Here is a 12,385-nt window from a genome sequence, read left to right as displayed (position 1 = left end):
CTGAAGAGCTAGGCCAACCAACAGCGGCAGCTACCACCTCTTCAGCTCGTGTTGCCTCTTCCTCCAGCTCATACACAGCTGGTTCGGCTTCCTCCCAGGATCGCCATGGAAGAACCTCTGGCACTGTTGTCCAGAGACCCACTGTAATTCCACCCGCAGCACCACGTTCCCAGTCATCCTCACACTCCCAGGCCAGTCTACAGCCATCGGTAGTACAGGCATGGGAGAAAAGGCGGCCTTTCTCGGCAAACCACCCAAGAGCACAGGCTCTGACTGCAGGCATTGCCAAACTTCTGTCACTGGAAATGCTGTCATTCAGGCTGGTGGAGACTGACAGCTTCTGTGACTTGATGTCATTGGCAGTCCCACAGTACAATGTGCCCAGCCGCTTTTATTTCAGCAGGCAAGCCGTCCCTGCCCTGCACAAGCATGTGGAGGGACACATAAAACACGCGCTACTGAACACCGTCAGTAGCAAGGTCCACCTCACCACCGATGCGTGGACCAGTCAACATGGACAGGGGCGATACCTTTCCCTCACTGCCCATTGGGTTAATGTTGTTGAGACGGGTACAGATCGTGCGAGTGGCGCAGGACGTGTCCTGCCCACTCCAAGGATTGCAGGAATCCAGTCTGTACGCATTGACTCCTCCTCTTACACAAGTTCCTCAGAATCGTCGCTGCAGGAGCCGTCACAGTCCACCTCCACATGGACCCGTGAACATTTACCTGTTACGACCGACATGAGCACAGCCGTGGCCAAACGTCAACAGGCCGTCTTGAAATTAATTTCTTTGGGGAATCGAAGCCACACAGCGCAGGAGCTCTGGAATGCCATCAATCAGGAGAGCGATGTGTGGTTTGTGCCAGCGAATCTCCAGCCAGGCATGGTAGTGTTTGATAATGGCCGAAATCTGGTGGCAGCTCTGGGCCTCGGCAACCTCACTCACATCCCATGTCTGGCACATGTGCTCAACTTGGTCGTAATTTAAAAACACAACATCACATCAAACCAAATTGGGACAAAGGGTGAATTTGGAGCACCTTATACATACTGTGTGTTACATAGGTGACGGACGTCCATGTCCAGACTCAGAACCCACCACTAGATACATACAGCTGTGTATATGGTCCAACAATGTGGACTTTAGCCAGCGTTCTTACTTCAATAATATTGATACCGATCACCGGTTAACCTAAATTCAAGCTGCTAGCACTACCATATAACACATGCCCCCCCAGAGAGTTACCACCAAATGGGCATAAACATGCCGAAAAAATCAGCTAAAATCTTTACCTCTGTAGCGGGGGTATCACGGTGAGACTGTAATCCGGGCAGTGGCGTCTGCCCCAACGCGCGTTTCGGACCTAATCCTTTTTCAAGGGGCCTGGCTGTAATACCTCGCATTGATCTTTAAATAGTATCCTTCCCGCGTATACGGTGACGTTGTCACCGGAAGTTGCGCGCCCGGCCCGGAAATGACGCGCCACGTCGTCAAGGTAACCACAGCAAACAGCGGGCATCGGCGTCACAGGGAGGGAAGGTCATGTGACCGAACCACCCCATAAAGATACCGATAACCCGCGGCTACCATGGCACCCAGACGGCGAGCGCGTACAGAGCAGGGAGCGCAACTATCTATACAAGATGGACAATTGCCCAACAATGATTCAACACTTAAAAATATATAAATATAGATAAAACAGAAGGCAAAACTAGGAACATGGGAGACAAATGGCTGGATACTACACCTCCTATCACCGGCATACCGCAGTATGGAACTAACAGACCACTGGTATATATCTATTGCATATAAGGGGTATCAGAGATTTTACCTAAAAGGCAGATAATTTTTACAAATAATATTATATATCACATCTATAAACCTATATCAAATATTTATAATTATCACATATGATATGCTACTGCCACTCAACCAGTACCACCATAATACAACCAAAGATATTAACCATCAGTCAAAAATATAGTCCATTCTTTGCTTATAACGGCATCCATCTTCTCATGCTGCTTTATAAATTTCTCAATGTATCATATCAGGAAGTATTCCATGCCGATACGCCATTCCTCATATTCCACCATGTCTCCCCGATCGCTTATAACTAAGATAAATGTGAATATAAAAACAAGTTAAAATTGTACACACAGAATGGACAATGCTCCATATAAAACAGAGCGATGCTCAGAGAAACGGGGTGAAGCTAAGGTTCTCATTAAGTCCAGATGGATGGACTGTGCCCAATGTCCATATCCACCTGGACTCTACCTGAGCTAACTTCCTAAACATCCCACCACCACGAATATTCGTGTTGAGCATATCAATGCCCCTTACCCGAAATTGACTACTGTCACAATTATGGAACCTACGGAAGTGTCGGGGGATCGTTTTTAATAATGTCTCATCCTCTGCAGCAGCCGCTGCCTCAATCCCTAACACGTGCTCCCGAATTCTGATCTTTAGTTGTCGGGTAGTCATACCCACGTAGATCATATCACATGGGCAGACACCATAATAAATTACGTTTTTGCTGGTACACGTAATATTTGTTTTAATAATGAATTCCTTAGAGCCTTCCTGATTTTTAAATTTGTCCGTTCGATCCATATTAGGACAGGCCACGCAATGACCACATGGGGTACTACCACAGCGTCTCTTGAACTGATCCAAGAAAGTAGTTGTTGGCTCACCCGTATAGTGGCTATGGACCAATCTATCCCTCAGATTTCTAGATCTTCTAGCTGTAATCACAGCCCTATCTGGGATAAATCTAGAAATCACTGGGTCCGCCTTCAATATATGCCATGACCTATCAAGAATTTTCCTCATTTTCGGGAAGTGTGAGTGGAAATTGGTGATAAATCTCACATCACCATTTCTTTTGGGTTGTCGAATACCATACAATAACTCATTTCTGGAGGAACCCTTAGCACGGTTATATGCTTTCTTAATCATGCGGTTGCTGAAGCCCCGCTCCTTCAGGCGTTGTTTAAGATCTTCAGCCTGTTTATAAAAATCACCATCTGTGGAGCATAGCCTCCGCAACCGCAGAAATTGTCCGGTGGGGACCGACTGGATCATGTGTCCAGGATGGGAGGATGTTGCATGTAGCAACATATTAGTAGAGGTGGGCTTCCGGTAAATATCCGTCTGTATCTCACCCCTCCCATCTTTCTTAAGTGTAACATCAAGAAACTCCAGAGTTAAAGAGTCACACTTATAGGTAATAAAGATATTCTGGTCATTGTCATTTAGTGATCTCATAAAAGTATGTAGATCATCACATGACCCCTGCCAGATCAGGAAAATGTCGTCGATGTACCGGGTCCAAGATAGGACCCGGCACATCGGCGACGACCGATCCGGCAGGGAGAGGTCTCTCTCCCACAGCCCCAGGAACAGGTTGGCATATGCCGGGGCAAAGGAAGCCCCCATAGCTGTTCCCTGGAGCTGCAGGAAGAAAGACCCCTTAAACACAAAGAAATTATGTGTTAGTGTGAACTGTAATAACTCAATGACCAAATCTCTAATATCACCTGGTAAGTTAGACATTGAGAGGAAAAACTTCACTGCACGGACCCCATCAACATGTCTGATACTGGTGTAGAGGGACTCGACGTCCCCCGTCACCAGTACCATATCTTCCTCTAAACACAAACCATCCACCTGTCTCAACAGTTCCCCTGTGTCTTTCAAAAAAGATGGCAAACCCTCAACTAGTGGTTGAAGCTTAGAATCGATCCATCTATTTATATGTTCGAGATAATTTGGTGACGGGGGATGTCGAGTCCCTCTACACCAGTATCAGACATGTTGATGGGGTCCGTGCAGTGAAGTTTTTCCTCTCAATGTCTAACTTACCAGGTGATATTAGAGATTTGGTCATTGAGTTATTACAGTTCACACTAACACATAATTTCTTTGTGTTTAAGGGGTCTTTCTTCCTGCAGCTCCAGGGAACAGCTATGGGGGCTTCCTTTGCCCCGGCATATGCCAACCTGTTCCTGGGGCTGTGGGAGAGAGACCTCTCCCTGCCGGATCGGTCGTCGCCGATGTGCCGGGTCCTATCTTGGACCCGGTACATCGACGACATTTTCCTGATCTGGCAGGGGTCATGTGATGATCTACATACTTTTATGAGATCACTAAATGACAATGACCAGAATATCTTTATTACCTATAAGTGTGACTCTTTAACTCTGGAGTTTCTTGATGTTACACTTAAGAAAGATGGGAGGGGTGAGATACAGACGGATATTTACCGGAAGCCCACCTCTACTAATATGTTGCTACATGCAACATCCTCCCATCCTGGACACATGATCCAGTCGGTCCCCACCGGACAATTTCTGCGGTTGCGGAGGCTATGCTCCACAGATGGTGATTTTTATAAACAGGCTGAAGATCTTAAACAACGCCTGAAGGAGCGGGGCTTCAGCAACCGCATGATTAAGAAAGCATATAACCGTGCTAAGGGTTCCTCCAGAAATGAGTTATTGTATGGTATTCGACAACCCAAAAGAAATGGTGATGTGAGATTTATCACCAATTTCCACTCACACTTCCCGAAAATGAGGAAAATTCTTGATAGGTCATGGCATATATTGAAGGCGGACCCAGTGATTTCTAGATTTATCCCAGATAGGGCTGTGATTACAGCTAGAAGATCTAGAAATCTGAGGGATAGATTGGTCCATAGCCACTATACGGGTGAGCCAACAACTACTTTCTTGGATCAGTTCAAGAGACGCTGTGGTAGTACCCCATGTGGTCATTGCGTGGCCTGTCCTAATATGGATCGAACGGACAAATTTAAAAATCAGGAAGGCTCTAAGGAATTCATTATTAAAACAAATATTACGTGTACCAGCAAAAACGTAATTTATTATGGTGTCTGCCCATGTGATATGATCTACGTGGGTATGACTACCCGACAACTAAAGATCAGAATTCGGGAGCACGTGTTAGGGATCGAGGCAGCGGCTGCTGCAGAGGATGAGACATTATTAAAAACGATCCCCCGACACTTCCGTAGGTTCCATAATTGTGACAGTAGTCAATTTCGGGTAAGGGGCATTGATATGCTCAACACGAATATTCGTGGTGGTGGGATGTTTAGGAAGTTAGCTCAGGTAGAGTCCAGGTGGATATGGACATTGGGCACAGTCCATCCATCTGGACTTAATGAGAACCTTAGCTTCACCCCGTTTCTCTGAGCATCGCTCTGTTTTATATGGAGCATTGTCCATTCTGTGTGTACAATTTTAACTTGTTTTTATATTCACATTTATCTTAGTTATAAGCGATCGGGGAGACATGGTGGAATATGAGGAATGGCGTATCGGCATGGAATACTTCCTGATATGATACATTGAGAAATTTATAAAGCAGCATGAGAAGATGGATGCCGTTATAAGCAAAGAATGGACTATATTTTTGACTGATGGTTAATATCTTTGGTTGTATTATGGTGGTACTGGTTGAGTGGCAGTAGCATATCATATGTGATAATTATAAATATTTGATATAGGTTTATAGATGTGATATATAATATTATTTGTAAAAATTATCTGCCTTTTAGGTAAAATCTCTGATACCCCTTATATGCAATAGATATATACCAGTGGTCTGTTAGTTCCATACTGCGGTATGCCGGTGATAGGAGGTGTAGTATCCAGCCATTTGTCTCCCATGTTCCTAGTTTTGCCTTCTGTTTTATCTATATTTATATATTTTTAAGTGTTGAATCATTGTTGGGCAATTGTCCATCTTGTATAGATAGTTGCGCTCCCTGCTCTGTACGCGCTCGCCGTCTGGGTGCCATGGTAGCCGCGGGTTATCGGTATCTTTATGGGGTGGTTCGGTCACATGACCTTCCCTCCCTGTGACGCCGATGCCCGCTGTTTGCTGTGGTTACCTTGACGACGTGGCGCGTCATTTCCGGGCCGGGCGCGCAACTTCCGGTGACAACGTCACCGTATACGCGGGAAGGATACTATTTAAAGATCAATGCGAGGTATTACAGCCAGGCCCCTTGAAAAAGGATTAGGTCCGAAACGCGCGTTGGGGCAGACGCCACTGCCCGGATTACAGTCTCACCGTGATACCCCCGCTACAGAGGTAAAGATTTTAGCTGATTTTTTCGGCATGTTTATGCCCATTTGGTGGTAACTCTCTGGGGGGGCATGTGTTATATGGTAGTGCTAGCAGCTTGAATTTAGGTTAACCGGTGATCGGTATCAATATTATTGAAGTAAGAACGCTGGCTAAAGTCCACATTGTTGGACCATATACACAGCTGTATGTATCTAGTGGTGGGTTCTGAGTCTGGACATGGACGTCCGTCACCTATGTAACACACAGTATGTATAAGGTGCTCCAAATTCACCCTTTGTCCCAATTTGGTTTGATGTGATGTTGTGTTTTTAAATTATTACTAATAAAGATTATATTGAGTTTTTCTATACAAAAGTGACCAGTTGCATCATTGCTTTGTTTATGGTGTCTATATATGATATTGATGATGGGTCTATTAGTCCTAATAGACACATGATTATGGGTAATATACTACGGTTTATTATGATCATGTGTCTTGGTCATGTTTGTTATATATGGTTAAATGTTGCTGTGTTTTGCACAGGATTCGAACTTGACATGGATTTCCAAGCCAGGGAGAAGACTTGGCTTTCACACATCGACCAGGTGTTTGGGGGAGAGGGGTCCAGCATTCAGCAGAGTGGTGATGGGAAATGGGATGAACAAGCATCGGCTTTGCAAAAAATGATTATAAAAAGGACAAAGTTATGGTGGAACCGCACATTTTTAGAAAAATATTTGAGTAAAAACATGATACCGAGGGGATTACGTGTGCGGGTAATTCCCACTTTTCCGGTGGAGGACCCTGGATTTGTGTCTAGATGGGAGGAGGCGTGCAACATGTGCTCAAAAACATTGATGCAATTATTGTGTGAACATAATGGGGCGTTAATGACCCAGCTGGACACATCAATTAAGACTATGGAGGATGAACTGAATGTGGCTAATCTGACGGAAAAAGTAAAAACTTTCCATGGTCAAACGGATAAGATCTTGGAAGGAGTAGTGAAAAAAATCCAGATGACCCAGTTGAATAAATTAAACCGGGACCGACGGGATTATGACACGAATCATGTCTATTTGTGGAGGAAATTAGCGCAAAAAGGTCAACAAATAAAGCGCATCCCGTCGTACTCCTCAGTGTTCTCTCTTGGGGATATGTCAGACACTTCAGAGACGTCTGGTGCGTCTGGGTCCGGACAGACAAGACGAAACCAAAGGGAACACACGTTCCATCCATATAGGAGGTCTGACTTTTCCCCTGTGTCTACTCGTTTTGGAAAAAAGGTAATTAATTTGAGCACACATGAGTTTACAGATGTAGATCTAGCATTATTGGAAAGAGGCTTTTCATTTTCACCAGCCGCACCATTTGATGCGTTTTTGGCTATTAAGGATCTGCATCTGTTTGCTCGCTCGTTAATTTTTAAGAAACATTTTTTTGATGGCAACCTGTTACAATTATTCCCCACAGAAGAAGAACAAGTAGCATTGCAAGCATTGGAGGAATTGGCGGTTGAACACAATATGACAGAGGGAGGTAAGATCCCAGTGTCTATTCGTCCTAAGTCTAAAAAATTCCCCCCTTTGGCAACATGTCCGAATGTGGACCTGTTTGTACAAATTGTTAGCAATGAATTATGTAAGATACCACGTTATATCTATAATGATAATCTTACTAGGGGTGAACGGGAGCGTCTGCGTGTCCTCCAAAATCTCACCGATGTGGTCTTTAAACCGGCCGACAAGGGGGGGAACGTGGTAGTATGGCCTAAGTCCCTATATGAAAAAGAGGCATTTCGCCAATTGGGCAATGTCACATGCTACAAAAAACTCACGTTCAACCCCTTGTCGGCCTTTTCTACACAATTACGGACCATTATCGGTGGGGCTAAAGATATGGGAACAATTACAAAGGAGTTGGCGGATGCCTTAATTGTATCAGATCCTATTGTCCCCACCTTTTATTTGTTGCCAAAATTACATAAGGACGCGCAGACGCCCCCGGGTCGCCCCATTATCTCTGGGCGAGGAAATTATCTCGAACATATAAATAGATGGATCGATTCTAAGCTTCAACCGCTAGTTGAGGGTTTGCCATCTTTTTTGAAAGACACAGGGGAACTGTTGAGACAGGTGGATGGTTTGTGTTTAGAGGAAGATATGGTACTGGTGACGGGGGACGTCGAGTCCCTCTACACCAGTATCAGACATGTTGATGGGGTCCGTGCAGTGAAGTTTTTCCTCTCAATGTCTAACTTACCAGGTGATATTAGAGATTTGGTCATTGAGTTATTACAGTTCACACTAACACATAATTTCTTTGTGTTTAAGAGGTCTTTCTTCCTGCAGCTCCAGGGAACAGCTATGGGGGCTTCCTTTGCCCCGGCATATGCCAACCTGTTCCTGGGGCTGTGGGAGAGAGACCTCTCCCTGCCGGATCGGTCGTCGCCGATGTGCCGGGTCCTATCTTGGACCCGGTACATCGACGACATTTTCCTGATCTGGCAGGGGTCATGTGATGATCTACATACTTTTATGAGATCACTAAATGACAATGACCAGAATATCTTTATTACCTATAAGTGTGACTCTTTAACTCTGGAGTTTCTTGATGTTACACTTAAGAAAGATGGGAGGGGTGAGATACAGACGGATATTTACCGGAAGCCCACCTCTACTAATATGTTGCTACATGCAACATCCTCCCATCCTGGACACATGATCCAGTCGGTCCCCACCGGACAATTTCTGCGGTTGCGGAGGCTATGCTCCACAGATGGTGATTTTTATAAACAGGCTGAAGATCTTAAACAACGCCTGAAGGAGCGGGGCTTCAGCAACCGCATGATTAAGAAAGCATATAACCGTGCTAAGGGTTCCTCCAGAAATGAGTTATTGTATGGTATTCGACAACCCAAAAGAAATGGTGATGTGAGATTTATCACCAATTTCCACTCACACTTCCCGAAAATGAGGAAAATTCTTGATAGGTCATGGCATATATTGAAGGCGGACCCAGTGATTTCTAGATTTATCCCAGATAGGGCTGTGATTACAGCTAGAAGATCTAGAAATCTGAGGGATAGATTGGTCCATAGCCACTATACGGGTGAGCCAACAACTACTTTCTTGGATCAGTTCAAGAGACGCTGTGGTAGTACCCCATGTGGTCATTGCGTGGCCTGTCCTAATATGGATCGAACGGACAAATTTAAAAATCAGGAAGGCTCTAAGGAATTCATTATTAAAACAAATATTACGTGTACCAGCAAAAACGTAATTTATTATGGTGTCTGCCCATGTGATATGATCTACGTGGGTATGACTACCCGACAACTAAAGATCAGAATTCGGGAGCACGTGTTAGGGATCGAGGCAGCGGCTGCTGCAGAGGATGAGACATTATTAAAAACGATCCCCCGACACTTCCGTAGGTTCCATAATTGTGACAGTAGTCAATTTCGGGTAAGGGGCATTGATATGCTCAACACGAATATTCGTGGTGGTGGGATGTTTAGGAAGTTAGCTCAGGTAGAGTCCAGGTGGATATGGACATTGGGCACAGTCCATCCATCTGGACTTAATGAGAACCTTAGCTTCACCCCGTTTCTCTGAGCATCGCTCTGTTTTATATGGAGCATTGTCCATTCTGTGTGTACAATTTTAACTTGTTTTTATATTCACATTTATCTTAGTTATAAGCGATCGGGGAGACATGGTGGAATATGAGGAATGGCGTATCGGCATGGAATACTTCCTGATATGATACATTGAGAAATTTATAAAGCAGCATGAGAAGATGGATGCCGTTATAAGCAAAGAATGGACTATATTTTTGACTGATGGTTAATATCTTTGGTTGTATTATGGTGGTACTGGTTGAGTGGCAGTAGCATATCATATGTGATAATTATAAATATTTGATATAGGTTTATAGATGTGATATATAATATTATTTGTAAAAATTATCTGCCTTTTAGGTAAAATCTCTGATACCCCTTATATGCAATAGATATATACCAGTGGTCTGTTAGTTCCATACTGCGGTATGCCGGTGATAGGAGGTGTAGTATCCAGCCATTTGTCTCCCATGTTCCTAGTTTTGCCTTCTGTTTTATCTATATTTATATATTTTTAAGTGTTGAATCATTGTTGGGCAATTGTCCATCTTGTATAGATAGTTGCGCTCCCTGCTCTGTACGCGCTCGCCGTCTGGGTGCCATGGTAGCCGCGGGTTATCGGTATCTTTATGGGGTGGTTCGGTCACATGACCTTCCCTCCCTGTGACGCCGATGCCCGCTGTTTGCTGTGGTTACCTTGACGACTTGGCGCGTCATTTCCGGGCCGGGCGCGCAACTTCCGGTGACAACGTCACCGTATACACGGGAAGGATACTATTTAAAGATCAATGCGAGGTATTACAGCCAGGCCCCTTGAAAAAGGATTAGGTCCGAAACGCGCGTTGGGGCAGACGCCACTGCCCGGATTACAGTCTCACCGTGATACCCCCGCTACAGAGGTAAAGATTTTAGCTGATTTTTTCGGCATGTTTATGCCCATTTGGTGGTAACTCTCTGGGGGGGCATGTGTTATATGGTAGTGCTAGCAGCTTGAATTTAGGTTAACCGGTGATCGGTATCAATATTATTGAAGTAAGAACGCTGGCTAAAGTCCACATTGTTGGACCATATACACAGCTGTATGTATCTAGTGGTGGGTTCTGAGTCTGGACATGGACGTCCGTCACCTATGTAACACACAGTATGTATAAGGTGCTCCAAATTCACCCTTTGTCCCAATTTGGTTTGATGTGATGTTGTGTTTTTAAATTATTACTAATAAAGATTATATTGAGTTTTTCTATACAAAAGTGACCAGTTGCATCATTGCTTTGTTTATGGTGTCTATATATGATATTGATGATGGGTCTATTAGTCCTAATAGACACATGATTATGGGTAATATACTACGGTTTATTATGATCATGTGTCTTGGTCATGTTTGTTATATATGGTCAACTTGGTCGTGCAGAGTTTTTTGAGGGACTATCCAGATCTTGATGCACTGCTGCACAAAGTCCGCCTAGAGTGTGCTCACTTGCGGCGTTCCAGCACGGCAAAATCGCGCATTGCGGCTTTGCAGCGCCGATTCCGCCTTCCGGAACATCGCATCATATGTGACCTACCTACCAGGTGGAATTCCACGTTACATATGTTGGAGCGGTTGTGTGAGCAGCATCAAGCAGTAATGGAGTACCAGCTGCATCAGGCGCAAAGAAGTCGCACTCCGCGCCGTTCAGACTTCACAACCACAGAGTGGGCCACTATGAAGGACGTCTGCCAGGTTTTGCGTCCCTTCGATTATTCCACGCGGATGGCGAGTGCAGATGATGCACTAGTCAGCATGACTGTCACCCTTTTCTGCCTGCTTGAAAAATCACTGCAAGCGCTAAGGGATGATGTTGTGGAAGAGGTGGAGGATGAGGATTCACCATTTCTATCATCTTCTGGACAGTCAGCGCCACGTGGTTCCTCACAAAGGCGTAGGCAGGGGACACTTTGTGAGGAGGATGAGGAGGAGTCAATGGAGGAGGAAGACATCCGTCCAGAGGAGGGAGTTACACAATTGTCCAGTAGTCAGTGTGTACAGCGAGGGTGGGGTGATGACGAGCGGGCAGAGATCACGCCTCAAGCAGGGGACAGCGTTTCTTGGCCAGTTGGCAGTCTGCAGCACATGGTTGATTACATGCTGCAGTGCCTGAGAAACGACCGCCGCATCGCCCACATTCTCAACATGTCTGATTATTAGGTGTTCACCCTCCTCGATCCTCGCTACCGGGACAACGTACAAAGCCTCATCACACCGTTGAACCGGGAGCGTAAAATGCGGGAGTACCAAGACACACTGGTGAATTCCATCATCTTCTCCAGTCCAACTGAGAGAAGTGCTGCTAGTGCTTTACAAAGCAGCTCAGTGCGTCCAGGCAGTGGAGGAGGCTCTGCACAAAGAGGGAGCAGAAGCAGTGCCTCTGCCCAAAGCAAGACCAGTATGGCCCAACTGTGGCACAGTTTTCTGTGCCCGCCACAAATGTCTACACCATCACAGACGGCTCCAGTCAGCAGGAGGCAACGGTTCCGTCAGATGGTGACAGACTACATGTCTTGCCCTCTTGCTGTACTCCGAGACGGCTCTTCCCCTTTCAAGTTTTGGGTCTCTAAGCTGGATACATGGCCAGAGCTAAGCCAGTATGCATTGGAGGTGCTGGCTTG

This window comes from Ranitomeya variabilis, chromosome 4, assembly GCF_051348905.1.
Source record: "Ranitomeya variabilis isolate aRanVar5 chromosome 4, aRanVar5.hap1, whole genome shotgun sequence".
NCBI classification, from domain to species: domain Eukaryota; kingdom Metazoa; phylum Chordata; class Amphibia; order Anura; family Dendrobatidae; genus Ranitomeya; species Ranitomeya variabilis.
The sequence above is the reverse complement of the archived record's forward strand: the minus strand, read 5'-3'. Positions refer to the sequence as shown.